We start from the raw sequence: 22,017 nt of genomic DNA on the forward strand, positions 1-22,017 counted from the left end.
CAAAACAGCCAGGGCTTCCTTACTGCCATTAAAAAAAAAAAATTATATATATATATATATATATATATATATATATATATATATATATATATATATATATATAATTGATTTCAGAAAGGAATAGAGAGGGAGATAGAAACATCAATGATGAGAGAGAATCATTGATCAGCTGCTTCCTGCACACCCACTTCTGGGCATGGATCCCTCAACCGGGGCATGTGCTCTGACGAGGAATCAAGCCATGACCTCCTGGTTTATAGGTTGATGCTCAACCTCTAGCCTCTCCAATGTGCTCATGACTTATAAAGTAGGTATAATAATAGTGCCCACCTCATAAAGATTGTGAAGATTAAATCAGTTAATATATAGCTAATACTTATGTATTAATGTGTACACACACACAACCTAGTGCTTGGGAGTCACACAGAGCCTCCGAGAAGCACCATTGATCTCACTGTTGAAGTTGCTTACAACTCATTTTTTCATGCCTCATGATTTCTCTTTCAATTTGGCTTACTGGTCCAGATTATATAACAAGATTCCTGGTTCAATGATGATTGTAAGCTTTTTGAAATCGGAAACTATGTGCATTCATATTTGCCATGATAGAAAATCATCCATCATGGAGATAAAAGGAGTCAGTGAGCAGCAGTGTGACAGGAGGCTGTGAGGAATAACTTCATAGCAGAGGTAATGCTTGGACTGCTTTGAAAGATGAGTGAGTAGGTATTTGCCTGAATGCCAGAAAAAGATGTAGAGAGTTGAGGACATTTCAGGCAAAGGAAGCAGTGTGAATAGAGATATGAACTCCAAAACACTATGGGCAGTTGGGGAGACACACAAGTTGGAGTTGACAGGAGCCAGTCAGCCAGCCTTCTGTGCAATACTAAGGTAGATGTAATACCGGAAGCAACAGGAAGCAACTGGGCAGATTTAAGCAGAGTCATGGCATTATCAGATGTGTGTCTTGAGGAGATCCCCTGGCTTCAGAGTAGAGCAGGGGTGGAGAACATCTGGCCAGAGGGTTGTATATGGTCCTCAAAATCATCTAGTCTGGCCCTGTCAAGGCATGAGGAGTGAGTTAAATAAATGTCTGACCAAATATAGCAGGCTAAATTTTTAAGTTGAAAATTCTGTATGGCCTCAGAATGATGTTATAAATATTCAAGTGGCCCTTGGCAGAAAAAAAGGTTCCCCACCCAGGTGTGAGATAGGAATTAGATCAACAGGACAGGAAACTACTGCTGTGTCCATGAGAAAGAACATGAGAGTCTGAACTAAGGGTATGAGGACATTGAGGAATCAACACAGCATAGCTATCCATTGGCTGCAGATGAGGAAAGGGAGGCAAATTAAGGGTGACCCTAAATTTTTGACTTAAGATAATTGGTGAATGGGGTTGCTTTGGCTGACATATTAATATTTGTGAAATGTATGCTATGTGGTGACACATGGCTAGGGATTTTCCCATTATCTATTTTAATTCTCATCATAATTCAGAAAATGGAAGTATTATACTCATGTTAAATATAAGAAATTAAATATATTATTGAAGTTTCCAGGGCTGGATTTAAATCTAGGTCTATTAGTTTCAAAAACACTGTTCTTTTTTTCTCATAGGTTCTCTGTCTTAGGAGAAGAACATGTTTTAGGATAAAGATAATGAGTTTGGTTTCAGATATCTCAATTTTTAAGGTGCCTGAGGGGCATTGATGTGGAGTTATCAATAGTCATTGGAAAGTAGACCTGTTGCTCAGGAAAGTGCTTTATGTGGGAGACATATTTGAGGGCCATTGGCATATAGCTAATAGTTAAAACCAAGAACACCTTAACCCGGAGTTCAACAATGGGCTTTGTGGGAAGGGAAGAATATGTTTTTATTGATTTTAGAGAGAGAGGAATGGGTGGAATGTGAGAGAGAAAGAGAGAGAGAGAGAGAGAGAGAGAGAAAGAGAGTCATGGATGAGTTGCCTCTCAATTACGCCCTGACCAGGGATTGAACCTGTAACCTACCTATGGGCCCTGACTGGAAGTCTCTCCCATAACCTTTTGGTGCATGGACAATGCCACCTGAGCCACCTGACAAGGGCTTCTTTAGATTCTTAAAGGAGTTCTTGACTCTAAAATAATCAAGAAACACCACTATAGGATATAAAAGAAAAAAGGGTAAAAGTCAGAACACTAGAGAATATTAGTTAAAGGCATAACAGAAGTATTATAGAATAATAAGAAGCTAGAAAAATTCCAGGATAAGCGGAATGGGGAAACAAAGACATATAATTAAACAGCAGTTTGCAGCTACTTATTAAATTTTATCTTCCCTCAACCAAGGACACTTAAGAAAAAATGGTTTGCACTTCTCTTCCCCAAACCAATGGTAAATAGTTTAAATTACCCTACTTAGCCGAAGCCGGTTTGGCACGGTGGTAGAGCGTCGGTCTGCGGACTGAAAGGTCCCAGGTTCGATTCCGGTCAAGGGCATGTACATTGGCTGTGGGCACATCCCCGGTATGGGGTGTGCAGGAGGCGGCGTGCAGGAGGCGGCTAGTCGATGTTTCTCTCTCATCGACATTTCTGGCTCTCTATCTCTCTCCCTTCCTCTCTGTAAAAGAATCAATAAAATATATTTAAAAAATAAATAAATAAATTACCCTACTTAGGGAGGTAGATAATAGAAATCCAATTAAGCGTGATTTGCCAATCCTGCTCAAATTCAGACAAATTACAAATTAAGAGAATAAATCTCTTTTTGGTACATTAGCATAAAGCTGATGAATATTTTATTGATCTGCCCCTAAGACCTCCCCTAAACACCCCACCTTAAAATCCTTGAAAACAAAGGTCCCAGGGGGTTCTCTCTCCTGGGAGCATGCACAAGCCATTCCCTTCTCCCTCTCAACCCCACTAACCCCCTCCCCCCCCGCATACCCCTCAACTTATAAGGGAGCCCATGAGACTTGTAACCAGGGAGCAATGGGCAGTGGCAGCTCTTCCCACGCTAACCCCCTGGGACTATCTCCAAGGCCTCCAGTTCCAGCCAGCCTAGGCTCTCCTATTGATTCTTCTAAACCCTTCCTTGTTTCACTGCCCTAAGTATGTTTTTGTTGTGGTCAATACATTTTTACTTGCTTTTTATACTTTGTCTCTTGATTAAAATCTCTCTTTCAAGAAGATAAGAACCGAGGTCTCATCATCTCCCCAGAAACAGAACAAAAAAAACAATGGAAACTGAGAAATTCCAATCCAAGGATTTAGGGAACCAGGAGAGAGAAGTGTTCTTGACATCAAGGTGATAATTTCTGGCCAAAACTGGTTTGACTCAGTGGATGGAGCATCGGTCTGTGGACTGAAAGTTCCCAGGTTCGATTCCGGTCAAGGCCATGTACATTGGTGTGGGCACATCCCTGGTAGGGAGTGTGCAGGAGGCAGCTGGTCGATGTTTCTCTCTCATTGATATTTCTAGCTCTCTATTCCTCTCCTTGCCTCTCTGTAAAAAATCAATAAAATATAATTTTTAAAAAGATGATAATTGCTCAATATTATTAGATGCTACAAAGAGGTCTTATTGAGAACCAGCAAAGAGTCCAGTGTATTTTATTAATAAGATAATGGTATCTTTGCGAAAGGAGTTTCAGTGGAGTGGAATGGGGTAGGGCATTTTTTTGTTTTTGTTTGTTTGTTTTTTACTGTAGGTATTCAAAGGCTGAAACATACACACCTCTTAAGGACAGAGATTTTATCTGTTTGTTCACTGTATTCCTGGGACTTTACTATAGTCCTTCCAAAAAAGAGGCAACCCATAAATATTTGTTGAAAGTTGAACAGATGGTTCTGGCTGGGTAGCTCAGTTGGTTAGAGCATCGTCTTGATACTCAAGATTGTGGGTTCGATCCCCAGTCAAGGCACATCAGGAATAAAACAGTAAATGCATTAATAAGTGGAACAACAAATCAATGTTTGAGCAGATGAAGTGGTGATCATTCATAATAAGCTACCATTAATAAAAGCTGTTTTTTGCAGTTGTACTTCCAGGCTCCTAACTTACGTTAACATCTGTTGGCTAACATTTGTCAACCCAACAGCTTGCCTGGGAAAGTAGCAGTGTCTACATTGAGACTCACAGATGCTAAGTAAACTGCCTGATGCCATATAATTATATGTAGTGGTGACTGAGATTTAAACTTGGATTTATCTGGTTCCAAAATATCGACTCCTTCCATAACAAAACTAAGAAGAGAGAGAGAGGTGAATATCTGTCTCTCAACTGTTATTCCAATGTCCCCTTATCTATTTGCTTTCTTTCACTCTCTCTTGGATTGTTCTTATTTTTCAGAGACAAAGCAGGGCCTTTGCTGAACTATAAAGATTGATCAAAGTATAAGATTATGAGATTATTCAGAGGCCAATAGGTATTCCTTGGGGTTTTCTTTCTTGTCTCACTCTCAGAGCTGTCTGCATTAATGCTTTTTAATAAACATATGGCTTCCTTTTTATTCTAGAAAACACTAATTCTCAATAACAAAGAATGGATATTTAAGCAAAAGATGGAATATATAGTCATAACAAAGTGCTCACAAAGACTATTGTCTTTGCTACTAGCTCTTTCAGTAAGGACAATAGGATTATAATACCAAAAGAGACAAGAGGGAATATTTTCTGCTCAACCAAGCACATCTGAAGCACATTAAAAGTTTGGATAAAATATTCTGTGTTATTATTATAAGAAAGATTGAATGGAACTACTGGTATTACCTGGTTGCAAGAAATAGTATTTAATAAAAAGTTAATAATAGACATTTTAAAAGGGCATGGATAAAAGAAAAAGTATGTGAATACTTGTTTTTTATTCTTTGACTTGGTCACAGAACTCAACTATTGAGAACACATTTTAAAAATATATATATTTTATTGATTTTTTTTTTACAAAGAGGAAGGGAGAGGGATAGAGAGTTAGAAACATAGGTGAGAGAGAAACATCAATTAGCTGCCTCCTGCACACCCCCTACTGGGGATGTGCCTGCAACCAAGGTATATGCCCTTGACCGGAATCGAACCTGGGACCCTTCAGTCCACAGACCGACATTCTATCCACTGAGCCAGTTAGGGTAAGAACACATATTTTTAAGTTGCCTGTATCAGTGCTGCAATAGCTCTTTATGTTAAGAGAAGCATATGTTTGGCCATTTCTAGAAAATTCATGATTTTTCTGGAAAGCCCTTCTAAGTTCTAGCCATGCATTGTGAGATGGCAACCTGTGAAAGTTATAGAGAGTGGATGGTTCTATGCCTCTAACCTCTCTTCCTCTCTCCCATTGTGTGGTTTTGGGACTAGACGGAGGGAGAAGGTAAATCTTTAAAGTGAAACATTTCTGAAGCCACTCAATTGTTGGTGTTCTAAACAACTTAATGCATTTCTTCCCAGCTGTATTTTATACATCAAATAATGCTATTAAAAAGTATAGACTATATAGAGAACATGAAGAGTAGCCTTCAATATAATATGTTGGTTTTCAGTTTGTGACTCATATGTCTGCCACTGGACTTTAATTTGTGATATTAGATATTACACTGCTCTTCTCTCTGTCCTCCTGATCATTGCAATGGGACGATGATATTATCTACTTCATTGTGTACAATAATCCATGTAAAAAATTTAACACAATGCATGGCACTTAGCAAGTACAGAGTAATGTTAGCCTTCATCTTCATTATCATCATGAACATAATCATTACTGAAAGCCATACCGTTGGAGCTGAACTCCATTCTTATAGGGAGGTGATGATGCTGTACATGAGCTTTGGTTCCCATATACATGCACAGTTTGTCTCTTTTGGTATTATAATCTTATTGTCCTTATTGAAAGAGTGATACTGCCCTGGGCCTTCCTGTCTGGCACCAGGAAATGGTTGGGTTTAGAAAGGAACAGAAATGGGTTAAGGCAGGACTTTCATCAGGATGTCTGTCTGCTTTGTCCTGAGCTACTGCGACTTCTGTAGACAGAATGAAGAGTAGGGTGTGGAGAGGATTTAAACAAAATCAGTATAAGCAATGAGTGAGAAACATCTATAAGTCACATTTTGCAAACTCGGATTCAAGCTATGATGGTTTGGCTACATAAAGAAGTGAAAATGTTTAGATTTTAAATGGGAGTTTAAAGCTATCAAGAGCTCGGGAGAAATGCAGAATCTCTGGCTCTATCACCAAATTACCCCCCCCCCCCCAAATCTGTATTTTAATGAGATCCCAATAGTTCATATGCACAATGAAGTTCTCTTGAATGAGATTGACCAAGAGGTGGAAAAGGAATGGTAGCTTTGAGGTTTGCATAATGTAATCACCCAGGTATATAGCATTAGAATATATGAGGGGCTTAATATTTTTTATGAATTTTTATGAATTCTCGAATTTGAGGACTACAGGTAAACTATATACCTTATATGCTGTATGTATATATATATATATAAAAACTGTGCTGGGGAGAAGTGCAATATACAGTATGAACGCCAGGTGTCACAACTCTACAATTTTTAAAGACCCTGATAGTTAACAGCCAAAGGAATTATTACAAGAACGTTCCAAAATTGAAATGTAAAGATCTAAAATAGATGTGAATTATTTTGTGATTTTATTAAATATCTCGAAGACATACAAATGGCTAACAAAGAGTAGTGGGTGGAGATTTAGAAATGTTGGGTATATGTGAATGAACTCACATCAGAAGAATAATGTCTCACTGTGCTTGCTTGTGTTGTTGCTTAAAAAACCAAACTGGACTCTACAGTCTGCAAGTATGTGAGGCAGCTCAGCGGCTCTTTCTGAGAATATTTTTTTCATTTTCCCGGTCTTGTGTGACAATATTGGTTTTAAACTGGGTTTGCCAGATATTTACTTTCCATCTGTAGTTAGGGGATTGAAAGTCTTGTGTAATGTCTACATGGACATTTTCTTTAATTGTAAACACTGCATCATGCTGAGACAAAGATTCATGTTTTGGCTTCGCTTTATCACAACACGTTCCTAACGTCTGTGAGCCCTGAAACAGGCATAAAAATACCCAGATAAGGGTTGCTGTGAGGAGGATCCAACTTATACAGGGTGGGGCAAAAGTAGATTTAAAGTTGTGAGTATGCAAAATACCGAGTTTATTCTTGTATTATTATTTATTAATTATTGTACTAGTTTCCATACAAACAACTGTAAGCCCAGACCTGTATAATATATGTGAAAATATTTCTAAAAATGTAAAGTATTAAATATATGCAAAGTAGTATTTGAATGCTTATAGTGTTGGGCTTTGCTTTGATATTGGTCTTGGAACCCCTCTGAAGCACCATTTCCATAAAAAATGACTCCCTTTCTGTTAGGAGCCTAGTTATTTTCCCCGACGAGGTCTTTTGTCTACTCCAAGGAGAGTTGCCCTGAAAAATACAGGATACTCAGTTAAATTTGAGTTTTGCGTGAACAATGAGTAGTTTCCTAGGATGTCCTAAATATTGCATCGCAATTTGGCCAATCTACCTCCAAGGCAAACTGAGAGAGCTGTCCCATGTTCCTGTCTGTAAACCCCAACCTCATCTGACTGCTCAGTTTCCTGTGTTGCCTGGTATGGGAAAAGTTTGACTCCAAGACAGTAGTGTAGGTCTAAAACTGTTTTGGTAGAATTGCTCCTATCTGAAAGCTTGCATCTTCAAAAATTTTACAGAAGAGGTTTGCTTGGACTTATATTTCTAAAGATTGGTTAGAAGAAAATAGGGACTCTTGGGTAACGAATCCTGGGAGTTATTTTGTATTTCTGTTATTTCCTGTAATTAGGCTGATTTTATATTATTCATTAACATCTCTTTTCTCCCACTATGTGGTTGCTGGACTAGAAGGAGGAAAAGGGTGAATCTAAAAAGGAAGCAATTCTAAAGCCACACGAATGTTAGTGTTATGAAAATGTTGATACATTTCTGGTACAGCCCTTTTTCCCCACTTCTATGTCATGCAGCAAATAATGCTATTAAAATGCACAGCGATAGTCCACGCCCAATGAGCGTGAAGAGAAGCAAGAAGGGAAGGTGTGTGCTGAATGTTGAGAAAGAGTTATCCGGGAAACAGTTTGCAGTTTTTTTTTTGTTTTGTTTTGTTTTGTTTTAAAAATATATTTTATTGATATTTTACAGAGAGGAAGGGAGAGGGATAGAGAGAGTTAGAAACATCGATGAGAGAGAGTCATTGATCAGCTGCCTCTTGCACACCCCCTACTGGGGATATGCCCGCAACCAAGGTACATGCCCTTGACCGGAATCGAACCTGGGACCTTTCAGTCCGCAGACTGACACTCTACCACTGAGCCAAACCGGTTTCGGCCAGTTTGCAATTTTAAAGTACTTGAGAATAATCCACAAAATGGGAGTTTCAACTACAGTGAAGTAAGTCCATAATTACACTTTCTTGGACATGCCCTAAAGTAGAAGGAGGAATCACACTAGGAGTCCTGATGTAGTGAACAGCCAAACCTAACAGGAAGCCCTTGAGGAGTGACTGCAAAAACAATGTCACCTTTGGGCTCAGCTAATGTTAACATACACCTGCCTGTGGACACTAGGTGGCGACATAAGGAAGGATGACAATTTCAGAATTTGTGGGGGAAGAGTTGTGAGATGAGTTTTTGTTTCCTGCTGTTAACACACAGTCCTTCAATTTATAGTAGAAGGTTCTTTCAGTTGGGATCTTGTGAAATTCCCATGGGGATGAGAAACGTGTTAAATCCACCCCTGGGGATTCCTTTATTTCTTCCATTCTAGGACTGATGACACCACACTTCTTCAAAGCGCTTAATTAGTCTCATCAGGCACCCAGACTTGATACCTAGGTCCAAATTTAGATACAGAGACGGCAAAGCTGTTTAATTGGCATTTGAGGCCAGGAGAGGAAAGGAGCCAGGAGAGGAAAGCGACATTGTCCTGAGGTGATTTGAGCCGTAAATGAGGGCAAGGCTATGTTCCTCGCTGTGTTCCTGTCACTAGGAACATTTGCTAATCTTCCGACAAAATGCAGCGGGAATATCGCCTGGACACGCTGGAGGCCTGAGTTCTGTCATTTGAGCAGACCAAGCACTCCACCAGCCCAGAGAGTATCAGTCATTATACTGCTTACTCTTTGGTTTGGGTTCCTATTTTCTCTATGGTTTGGCATCATCAGTGATGCATGTTTATTAATTGCTTAAAAAAGCCTTTGTCATTAGAAAAATCAACAGACTCTTAGCTGAAGTAAATTTTTTCTTTCTTTGAATTTTTATTGTTATTTCTGGGTTCCAAGGAAATTACCTGCTTATTAAATGATCATTGAAACCCTTTTTCTCTATTGTTTTGGGAATTTTCTTCACTCCTTTTTGTAATTATGCCCTTTCTCCTGCCTAAGTAAAACAGAAGATTTATTAGAATTTTGGGATGAAACATCAATTCTTTTTTCTCAATAAAAATCTAGGATTCACGTTAATTTTCATGCTCCAATTAGTATTCCTCCTTCCTTTTATCTTTAGCTCTTTTCTAACATTACTGAACTTTAGCTAAGTTGATTACATTTATTTCTACCTGAGTCTTTCTCATCTTGTTCTCACTAACTGGTGTGCCTCGTCTCCCTCCTTTATTTATGTAGACATGCTACTGGTTTTTCAAAATTCAGCAGCAAGGCATATCCTTCATAAAGATATCTCTGGATAATTCACACTAATTTCCTGTTTCCTGAATCATTATATAACATTGTTCAGGTTTACACGCATGCACATTGCACGCACACACATAAATACACACACACACACAACTGACTAGATAAGCTTTTTGAGGATGAGAACTGCAACTCAGTGTCATCTAGCCATATGGTGTGCATTGTTTATACATATTCAATAGACATCCATTTGCTGTCCATCTCTGTGATCCTAGAGTCTAAAACATAGTAGGTGTTCAATAAATGTTTGTTGAAAATGCTGAAGAATTTATTTAAACTACTCTGATGAAGTACTAGGTCTCCTATATTTAATTGTAACATTTGATGCAAAAAACTTGGTAGTCATCAAGCATAGAACTTCCAAGAGCCAACTCAAGCCTTATCTCTCCCATGACCAATTCCCTAGACTAGCCACGATACTGATTTCTCCTCCTCATTTACTAAGATAGAGTTACTAAACTATCTTATCTACCTTACCATTGAGTAAGTGCCCAAGGTTTATATCTATAGAATGGGGTTGATTAGTGATTAAATGTCTTTAGATATATCTATAAAGTACTTAAAACTTTATTGGCATATAATAACTAGTTGGTTAATGTTATTTATTATTATTACTGATGTGAGTATGAGTTGTTCATTGTTTTCCATGTATAGAGCCTGTCCTACCAACTGTTCTTTGTTTATTTTTCCTGTTCCCTTTTCTTTTATTGAGATTGACTAATTTTTACAATTATATTTTATTTATATTGCTTTGTTTTTTCTTAATTTCTCTGGGGTTGATGATATGTACCATTAACTTATCACAGTCTGCTTTTAAGTAATATTATAACTTTTTATATGTAGTATAAAAACTTTATAACAGCTTACTTCAATTTCTTTATCCTTCGTGTTATTGTTGTCTGTATTTCACTTACACCTATGGTGTAAATCCCGAACTACAGTTATTATTTTTGCTTTAAGGTCTGTTATATTTTAAAAATAGGTTTTAAAAGTGAGAAAATTGTCTTTAGCATTTCCCCATATATTTTCATTTCTGGCTTTCCTAGATCCTCTGTGAAGCTTTAAGTTGCTATTTTAACTACTAAGAAACTTCCTTTAACATTTTTGGAGTGCAATGGATTCTTTTAGTTTTGTTCACCTGAAAATATGTACTTATTTATCATTTTTGAAAGATATTTTCTCTTGTTAAAGAGCTGTAGGTAGACAGTTTTATTCACATTTCAATGTATTTGGTTTGCATAGTTTCTGATGAAGAGTCTGCTGTCACCCTTTTCTTTGTTGCTCTGAATATATGTCACAATATGTTTTATGTTCCTGAGTGATTTTAAGATTTTCTTTTCAGCATTAGTTTTCAGCAATTTGATTATGTTGTGCTTTGACATATAGTACCCTTCTGAGGATTTTATTTTATTCTCTGAATTTTCCCTCCAGTTTGGCTGGTGGGAAGACAGACTATTCCTACCCTTTTATGAGCCAGAGGTGTTTTCTGACTAGTTCTTACTGATGGTTCTTTCCATAGCCTTGGGCCATTTTCTTTCATGTTTGAAGAGGTAAGTAGCTAGCCAAAGTCTCCAGCAGACCCCAGTGCAGATCTCAGTAGTTCTCTCTTTGTACAGCTCCTTCCTTCTCGGTACTAGGCTCCACAAAAATTCTAGCCAAAACAGGTTTGGCTCAGTGGATAAAGCGTCAGCCTGCAGACTGAAAGGTCCTGGGTTTGATTTCGGTCAAGGGCATGTACCTTGGTTGTGGGCACATCCCCAGTAGGGGGTGTGCAAGAGGCAGCTGATGGGTGATTCTCTCTCATCAATGTTTCTAACTTTCTATTCCTCTCTCTTTCTCTCTGTAAAAAAAATCAATAAAATATATATTTAAAAAATTCTATCTTTCTTGGTTTACCTGATTTGTGATCTCTGCTTTTTCAACTTGGGAGTCTGCTTGGCTCTGTGTTGTTGCCTCAAAATTGCCTCCAGGAAGTAAGCTGATGAACTTGAGGTCCCATTGTCTGTTTTTCTTCTCTCAGAGGTCTCAGCCTTATAATGCCTCTTTTCTAAGCCATTGTTTTCTGTATTTTGTCTCATTTTCTAGCTGTTTATAACAGGAGTGGTGATGGTGGTGGTGGTGCTAACTCCATCTCTTTTTTTAGTCCATTTGGTTTGAAGCAAAATTGCGGATATAATGGTGGAGTTTGAAGGTGATTTTTACTTCCAAACCTACTGCTATTAAAGACAAAATGAATATCTCAGAGTTTATGATAGAAGAAGAGAATAGTCAGTAAATTAATGATAAGACCAGAGCATATATGAGTATCCAGTGATTCTCAAGCAATGAAAAATAAAACGATCACAAAGATTCTCTGAATTGCAAAGTTCTTTTAACTGTGCATCAGGTATAGTGGGAAATATCATGACTTGTAGTCCTTTCCTTCTACAATCTCTGCAGTCATAGAATTCTTTTAAATGGAGTAACTGAAATTCGAAGAGGTCATCAACTTTCTGTTTGGCAGTCAGTTGTCAGGGAACACCAAAGTGAACTAATATATGCCAAATGTTTGAATAGTGTATGTACTGGTACAGGTAAAAGAAAAGCAACTTTAATGATATGATTTTAAATTAAGAGATTATATGCTTAAATTCCTAATGGATACTTTATTGCTTTTCCATTCATTTTGTATAAAAACAGCTCCTCTTAAAATTTTGCTTTGGTATGTTGATTTTGCTTTGGCCTAACTCCCCCAAAATTCAGTGAAAAATGTAGTATCTAAATCTCCATTAAAAATAGTAATGCATTTTAATAAGCATAGTTATACCATTCAGAAATGATATAGATTTGTAGAGATGAATATAGCTTCAAACTCTATAGAGGGTTATATAATTTTAATATATTAAAAATTAGTTTCTTTCAAAGTGTTATAGATTTTCAAATAAAATTACTCTCTATTATTATATACTTAGAGATATTTTCCATGAGTTATATGTAAATTATTTGCTTCTTTTGAGCCTGTTACAGTTTTCCAATGTTACATGAAATAATATATTGGGAGAATTTTTCTAATTTGTGGCTTTAACTATTTTTTAAAAATGGTTCAAATCCCCAGTTATCATATCTTACTGTTAAATATTGTAATTTAAAAAACATTCTGCAAGAGAATATCAGGATTAATAGAAATTATTTTATATTGGCTAATTGCAAAATTTAATCATAATTCTTAATAAGTTTCTCTTTGACATGAATTTATAAATATCAATTATAATGTATCTGCCTCTCTAAATCAAAGTAGCTATTAAAACCAAATGATCCAATTACAGGTTTGTTTTAAAAATGAATGAATAAGAGTTCTTTATATATTTTGGAAATTAATCCTTTATCAGATGTTTCATTGCCAAATATCGTCTCAGTAGGATCCTTTTTCATTTTGTTGATGCTTTCTTCTGCTGTGCAGAAGCTTTTATTTTCATGTTGTGCCATTTGTTTATTTTCTCTTTTGTTTCCCTTGCCCTAGGAGATGTATCTGCAATTTGCTATGAGAGATGTCTGAGATTTTGCTGCCTTATGGTTTTTTCTAGAATTTTTATGGTTTCATAACTTACATTTAAGTCTTTTATCCATTTTGAGTTTATTTTTGTGCATGGTGTAAGTTGATGGTTTAGTTTCATTTTTTTGCATGTACCTGTATGCAATGTTTTCCTAACACCATTTATTGAGGAGAACATCTTTACTCCACTGTATGCTCTTAAAACTTAACAAAAGGAAGACAAACAATCAGTTAAAAGATGGGCAAAACACCTAAATAGACACTTCTCCAAGAGGACATTCAGATGGCCAACAGACATATGAAAAAATGCTCACTCGTTAATCATCAGACCTGAGCTAGTCTTGATGTTTAATTGTTGGATTCTAGGCTTAAAAAGGTGATGATGTTGATGTGTTTTAACAAAAACAAATATCCGTAAATAGGATAAACAGTGAGATTTTCAATAGACTTCATACTGGCTTGTTTCCCTTTATTTTCTTGACTGCACATCAGAAAACATGCTCAGGTGATGTAATCTGTTAATTATATTTAAAGCTTATATTTTCTTATATATTGTAGTTCTTCTGTGAAGAGACTTGCATGAGCTGAATTTGCAATTATGTTAAGTGAAATAAGCCAGTCAGAAAAAGGTAGTTCAGAATTTTAACATACACGTTCAAAATATCTTCTTCACTATGGAAATACTTCTGAGGAAACTTTTACATAAAAACATGTTCATATTGTCTGACTGTCAATATATAAAATTAGCTACTGATTTACCATAAAATATTTTCTTCAGCATGTATTGTATGTTCAGCACTCTGCTGAAACTATAGGTATACAGAGAAAGTGTGAGCATTTACTTTTAGCATTATGTTTTTACTTATGACTATGGAGGAGGAGGATTTAATGTGTTTCCACTACTTTTCTTGACCATACTCAGCCCAGTTCTGATCCCACCCGCTTCCTAAGGTGGCTATTATATTAGGCCGGTAATTGAGGTTCAGATTTTTATGATTATGTAATTATTACTCACCAACAAGCTAAGTAGTATATGACAATCACTTTTCTGAACAACATTTTGTTCTCCCCAAAGTCAATAAGTGTCTAGTTTTATTGTTTTCTTCTTTTAGTTTTTCTAGGAACTTACCGCTATCTTAGACCAATCTCTCCCACAATTGTGGAAATATCATCTCAAAACTTTCAGGCACATTAGGTTTCTACCAGGTTCATCTTTTGAAGAAGTATCTCTTGATACCTTCCACCTGCTCCAATCTTAGACCAGTTGTTCTCTAGCTCTGTTGCACAGCTGTCACCCTGGGATTTTCCTCATGAGCCTCCCCTTTCCTACATTATATCCCCTGCTTCCTGAATTCCAAAGCTTCCTCCTTAGTTTACTCTCCTGTATTGGAGGAGTATATTCTCCAGTAGCTTCTTGAGCAGGCTTTTGTGCCAAGTAAAATTTCTGATATTTTTGTACCTCTAAAAATATTTTTATTCTTCCTTTATATATCACTAGAGGTCTGGTATATGGTCCCTTGGCCTGGCCTGCCAGAAACCAGCTCTCCGACATCCCCTGAAGGGTCCTTGATTGTAAGAGGGTGCAGACCAGGCCAAGGAACCCCATGGGTGCATGATCAGGGCCGGGGAGGGATTGCGGGAGAGCTCTAGGGTGCGTCTGGCCATTCTCCCCCAGTTCCAATCTGCCAGACCCCAGCAGCAAACTAACCTACCAGTCAGAGCATCTGGCCCCTGGTGTATGGCATAGCAACTGGCCAAATGGTTAGCATATTAGGCTTTTATTATACAGGATTTTCATTTTTATTGCATATAGAATTCTGTGTTGCAAAGAATTTCCCCTCAAAATTTTGAACACATATATCCGTTTAACAGTTGATAGACATTTTGCTGTTTGTACATTTTGGCTATTGTGAATAGTGCTGATATAAATATTTATGTGAATGTTTTTTTGTAGGAGTATATTTTTGTTTCTCTTGGGTGTATACCTATGAGTGCACTGCTTGATCATGTGGTTACTTTATGTTTAACTTTTTCAGGAACTGCTAAACTGTTTTCCAAAAGTGGCTGCACAATTTTATATGCCAATCAGTGATGTATGAAGGTTCTAATTTCTGCACATCCTCGACAATATTTAGTATTATCTGTCTTTTTTTATAGCTATTCTAATGGCTGTTAATCGTATCTCATTGTGGTATTGATATATTTCTCTAATAAATAATAATAATGCTAATAATAATGCTAATAATAATAATAAAGATATACAAATGGTCAATAAGCACATCATTTTATGTGCTTATTGACCATTTGTATATCTTCCTTGGAAAAAATGTTTATTTAAATTTTATCCGAGTTATTTGTCTTTTTATTGCTGAGTTGTAAGGATTTTTCATATGTTCTGGATATAAATCCCTTATGATATATATATATATATATATATATATATATATATATATATATATATATATATATATAATATTTCTAGGTTATCTTTTTACTTGTTTGTTTGTTTTTTTAAATCCTCACCTGAAAATATTTTCTCCATTGCTTTCTAACAAGAGTAGATGGGAGGGAGGAGGGTTGGGGGGAGACAGTGAAACATCATTGTGTTGTGAAAGAGATATATCTACTGGTTGCCTCCTGCATGTGTCCCTATCCAGGACTGGGGAACAGAATCCAGGATCCTTCAGCCACAGGCTGATGCTCTAACCACTGGAAAAAACCGGCCAGTCTTTTCATTTTTTTAATGGTGTCCTTTGATGTACAAAAGCTTTTATTTGATGATATACAATTAATATATATTTTTCGTTACTTTGCTTTTGATGTCATAGCTAAGAAACCATTTTCTAATCTAAGGTCAGAAAAGATTTGTTATTATGTCTTCTAAGAGTTATGTAGTTTTAGCTCTTACATTTATGTTTCTGATTCATTTTGAGTACATTTTTGCACATGATGTGTATAGGGGTCCAACTTCATAATATTTCTCATGTAGATATACAGTTGTCCCAGCATCACTTATTGAAAATACTTTTTCCTTATTGAGTTGTTTTACTGTATCAAGTTTTAAATATACTATCACTTTTAATTTCCAAGTGCTTAGTTTTATTTTCTGAGTGTTCCTATTGTATGTTCTGTAATATCCTGTACTTACTTTTCTTGGTTTTTTTTTTAAAGGATATTAATGTTAGTTGTTTGTTTTTAACTTGTCTCTCTATATAGACTTTTCCCTCATTTAAAAAATCTCCCTCTCAGAGTAACATCAGTAAGATGGTAGGATAGGTGAACTGCCATCAGCAATAATAATTTGATAACCAGCCATGGAAACAAATACCTTTGTGAGAACTTTGGGACCCAGCCACAGTCCAGGAGCATCCTACCCTCCCAGGGGCCTGCCAGGAGTCACACCTGGTAGAGCTGTGGAGGTAGGCCTCCTGATCTCGATCCATCAGCAAATCCTAAGACAGGATCCTCTCCAGGCCCTCTCGACCTCAGTCTGGGAGCAAAACTTGCTTCCAGTATCTGAAGTCTGATTGAGATAAACAGGCCTGCCTCTGGAGACGCAAGGAGTCTCTCTTCCGCTGGGAGCCTGGGTGGGCAGACCTTCTCCCACACTGCTGACATGGGCCAAGTCACAGGGCCACGTCAGGCTCTACAATTGCCCAAAAGCAAAACAAACAAAACCCCCTTTAATAACCTGATTAAAAAATGAGCCAAAGACTCAAATAGATATTTCTCCAAAGATGGTATACAAATGGCCAGCAGATAAGTGAAAGATGCCGCATGTCACTAATCACTGAGGAAAGGCAACTCAAAATCACAATGCAATATCACCTCACGCCTGTCAGGATGGATACGAAAAAAAAAGACAGCAGTGTTGATGAAGATGTAGAATCTATGTGGGAATGCAAAACAGTGCAGCTGCTATGGAAACAGTACAGAGGTTCCTCAAAAAATTAAAAATAGAATTACCACATAATCCATCCATCTCACTTCTGTGTATGTATCCAAACAAATTGAAATCAGGAAATTGAGATACTAGAACACCCATCCATGTTCATTGCAGCACTATTCACAGTACTCATGATGTAGAAACACCCTAAGTGCACATTGATACAAGAATGGGCAAAGCAAATGTGGTCTACACATACAATGGGATATTAGTTTTTAAAAGGAAGGAAATTCTGCAATATGCAACAACATGGATGAGCTTTGGACATTACACCAAGTAATATAAGCTAGTCATAGAAGGACAAGGACTTGAGTGATGCATCTAATAGTCAAAATCTAAGAATAGAAGAGAGGAATATTGGACACTAGGGCTTGGTGGAAGGGAAATTGCAAACTGCTGATCATTGGGAAAGATGAATACATTCTAGAGTTCTGCTGTACAACATTGTGCCTGTAATTAATAATTTTGTATTGTCCATTTAAAAATTTAACAAAGTAAATCTAATGTAAATGCTCTTTTGACAATAAAATAGTTAAGAAAAGAAGTCCATTTGTAGGCATATGGAGAGTGAAGTTTGGCAAAAGGCATTGTTGATTTTGGAAAGTATTGCAAACATCTGATAGGCGGGGTTCTGTCTCACAACAATCACTGGAGGAAACTTTGAGTGGGGCCTGCCTGTGATAAATCACTTTTATTTATTTATTTTTTCTCCTACTTGTAACTTTTGACAGGCAGAAGAGTGGGAAAGGAAGAGAAGAGGCCAGGACCCAGGCTGCTATTTAATAGGCCTCAGGCTGTGCTTGAAATCCCAGGATGAGAAGATACTTTATCCCTATGTATCAGTCAAAGTCTAGCCAGAAAAATAAAAGTCACTCTGGGTCTCTCAGTAGATAAAGTTTAGCCCCTAAACAGGGATTACACAGATGATGCAGAGGGAGATTGAGGGACCCCAGATGGGGCTTCCCGGTGGGAACTAGAACCATGGAAGGAAGAGCCAGCTGGCAAGGGCTACAGCTTCTGGAGGCGTCATTGGAGACAGAAGGAAGGGGAAAAATTACCTTCTTCCCACCCTTCGTCTCCCAGTGGTTGATGCCAGAGGGCAAAAGGCCAGGAAGGGTGGTTCCCTAAGACGGGAGCAGAGTGGGCAGGGAAAAGCACAGACGGGCGGGAAAGGGCACATGTAATAAGGTTTGTAGAATGGAGACTGTGTGAAACAATTTCTCCCCTGACATCTTCTGTCACAAACACACTCACGCACTAGCATTTTCAGTCCCTGTATGTCCATATGTTTGTGTATGCATACCCTGTATCTTTATTGCGTTTCTCCCAGCCAGGAGAAAAGTACAAGGTGGATCCTTTTAAAAAAAAATGTATGTAAAGTGACAGCTAACACTCCAATTTTCAATTGCCACTTAACATTTACATAATGCCCAAACATCTGTTCTTTTCCATCATTCGAGGCATGAAGTTAGTCCAGTTGATTGCTTGGCGTTATGTACAGAAAACAGCTGGCTGGTTAACTAGAGTTTTGATTATGGCTGAATTGGCTGGATGTTTGTTGTCATGTACCCTGATGTTATGACTGGCTAAAGATGGAACAGAGCCAGTTACAGAGAAAAACCAGTAACAAATATATGAAATGAACTTGTGCATGGGATTTTATTGGAACGGAGGATTTATTTCAGAGACCAGATTCTGGTGGCCCTCTATTCCCATTTAGCTCCATGCACTCAGATGTCCCCTGCTATGAATCCAGCATCCTCAGACTGCTGTGTGCATCTAGGACTTTTCTCCCTGAGCAGGACTTCCAGCTTTTCAAACTTTCAGCTTATGTCCCTCTTGTGCCCTTCTACCCCCTCATCAAATCTCATTTGTCTTATCATTAAGAGATTGCTCTCTGTTGAGGGACCAACTGGTCCCAGAATTTGGATGATATAAGCCAGACACAAAAAGACAAATACTGTATTATCTCACTTATATATGGAATCCATAAAAAAAAAAAAAAGTCCAACTAGTAGAAGCAGATAATAGAATGGTGGTTGCCAGAAGATGGGGAGTATGGGAAACAGGGAGAGGTTGGTCCAATGCTACAAACTTTCAATTTTAAGATGAATACATTATGGGGATCTAATGTACAGCATGGTGACTAGAGTTAATAATATTGTACTGTGAACTTGAAATTTGCTGAGAGTAGATCTTAAGTATTCTCATCACACACAGATCGTATGTGAGGTTATGGATGTGCTAATTAACTTGATTGTGGTAATGAGTTCACATTGTATATGAACTTTAAATCATCATGTCGTACACCTTGAATACATACTTTCTTTTTTATTTTCAGTCATGCCTCAATAAAGCTGGAATAAACAAATCTAATTTTCATGAAGATGTTTGTGGGCGATATTGTGTTAATATTTATCTCTTCTTCTTTCCATATGTGGATGTGGTCTCAATTGAGATGAAATTCAGGCATAGCTGGCAAACTTTTATCTTTTGTTTGCCAGGAGCATGCTTGTACAAGCTCAGAGAAATGTCTTGGAAAAAGCTGGATGAGCTCTGGACACAGAGCCTCAGCTGTCAAGGGCTGGCTGGGGCAGTGTGCACTTAGAGCTGTCTCCCAGCACTACAGAACACACATCTGAGCTCTGCAGAGAGACTAAAATTTTAAGGGAAGTTAGAGAAAGAGGTCAGATTGAGAGAGGACTCTCAGTGCTTGGATCAAAAGTGAGTGAGGCGGATCCAAGATGGCTGCCCCCAGGTGAACACCTAGCTGCAGCCGCACACAACAATTTCAATAAAATACAACTAAAATATAAAACGGACATTGCCCAGAACTACAGGAAGGTTGACTGACTGGAAATTCTACAGCGAGAAGCAAGGAGAAAACCAGAAGGAGGCTCGGAGGAGCTGGAAAAGCCCAAGGTACGGAGACGCGGCGCGGAGAGGACGGAGCCAGAGAGGAGGGGGAGGCGGAGTGCCTGGCGGGCGTTCCCCAGTGGAAAGGAGATAACACTCCGACTGTGCTGGGCCCCCGACTGCTCTGAACCCCAGTTCTAGCCCAGACCCCGGGGACCCAGGCTTATCCATAGGGAGCCGGGCTGTAAGGCGGGACTCCAGGGAAGCCGCGAAAGGAGGTCCCGGAGGCGCGCACACTGCACGCAGAGAAGGGATGGTCCGCTGTACCACGGGATTGCCCTGGCCGGAAGGAGACTGGGGCTCCAGACTGCTCTGAACGCCACCTCCAACTCCACTTCCAACTGAACTGACCCCCAATACCAGGCTCATTGGGGGAGAGCATAGACTGTTTGGCAGCAGGCAAAAATCAAGGGCACCTTTCTCTCAGAGGCGCTGGCAGTGAGCACTGAAGGACCCGCATAGGGCGGGGCTGACGGAAGCCAAAGCTGCAGGCTCCACCCTGAAACCCCATCCCATCTGTAACTGCGAAATGCGACAACAAAATAGATCACAAACGAAAGAAATGGAGGACAAAAAGCGGCTGGATATAGAGTTCAAATCTACGCTTATAAGGTTTTTCAAGAATTTCCTAGAAAAGATGGATAAGACCTATGAGGATATGAAAAGAGATCAACTAGAATTAATAAGGAATCAACAAGAAATGATAAAGGATCAACAAGAAATGATAAGGGGTCAACAAGAAATAAAGAATACATTGTCTGAAATAAAACATATTTTACAGAGTCCTAAAAACAGAAGGGAAGATCGCAAGAATCAAGTTAAAGATTTGGAACATAAAGAGCCAGAAGACACTCCTCCACAGAAGCTAGAAGGCAAGAGAATCCAGAAAATTGAAAATAATGTAAGAAACCTCTGGGACAACTTCAAGCGAACCAACATCAGAATTATGGGGGTCCCAGAAGATGAGAGAGAGCAAGATATCGAAAACATACTGAAAGAAATAGTGACAGAAAACTTCCCCTACCTGGTGAAAGAATTAGACTTACAAGTCCAGAAAGCGCACAGAACTCCAAACAAAAGGAATCCAAAGAGGACCACACCAAGACACCTCATAATTAAAATTCCAAGAGCCAAAGACAAAGAGAGAATATTAAAAGAAGCAAGAGCAAAGAAGGTAGTTACCCATAAAGGAGCACCTATACGATTGCCAGCTGACTTCTCAACAGAAACCATGCAGGCCAGAAGGGAATGGCAAGAAATATTCAAGGTATTGAATAGTAAGAACCTACAGCCAAAGATAATCTATCCAGCAAAGCTATCACTCAGAATTGAAGGCCAGATAAAGAGCTTCACTAATAAAAAAAAGCTAAAGGAGTTCATCACCACCAAACCAGAATTATATGAATTGCTGAAGGGGGTTCTTTCAGAAGAGAAAGTAAACAAAGATAAAAATTATGAACAACAAATACATAACTATCAACAAGTGAATCTAAAAACCAAGGAAATTAAAAAAAAATCTGATGAACAATAGTAACTGTTGAATATAATAGAATCAGAGGTATGGAAGGGGAGTGAACTGATGATTCTTGGGGAAAAGGGGAGAGGGGGGCGTGGGAAGAGGCTGAACATAAACTGTGCACCTATGGATGAGGACAATGGGGAGTGGGGAAAGGGCAGAGGGTGGGGCGGGAACCTGGTGGAGGAGAGCAATGGTGGGGGGAAAAAAGGAACATCTGTAATAATATGAACAATAAAAAAAATATATGAAAAAAAAAAAAAGTGAGTGAGTGCTGGAAACCAATCATTGCCTCACTAATTAGAAAGGTTCGGACAAGGAACCTGGAAGGCTGGTCAACCTTGAAGCTCTGATAGGTCAGAACCAACCACTCCCTATCTAATTGAGACAATGGTA

Source organism: Pipistrellus hanaki (genome assembly GCF_964339955.1).
Source record: "Pipistrellus hanaki genome assembly, chromosome: 8".
In the NCBI taxonomy this organism is placed as follows: Eukaryota; Metazoa; Chordata; class Mammalia; order Chiroptera; family Vespertilionidae; genus Pipistrellus; species Pipistrellus hanaki.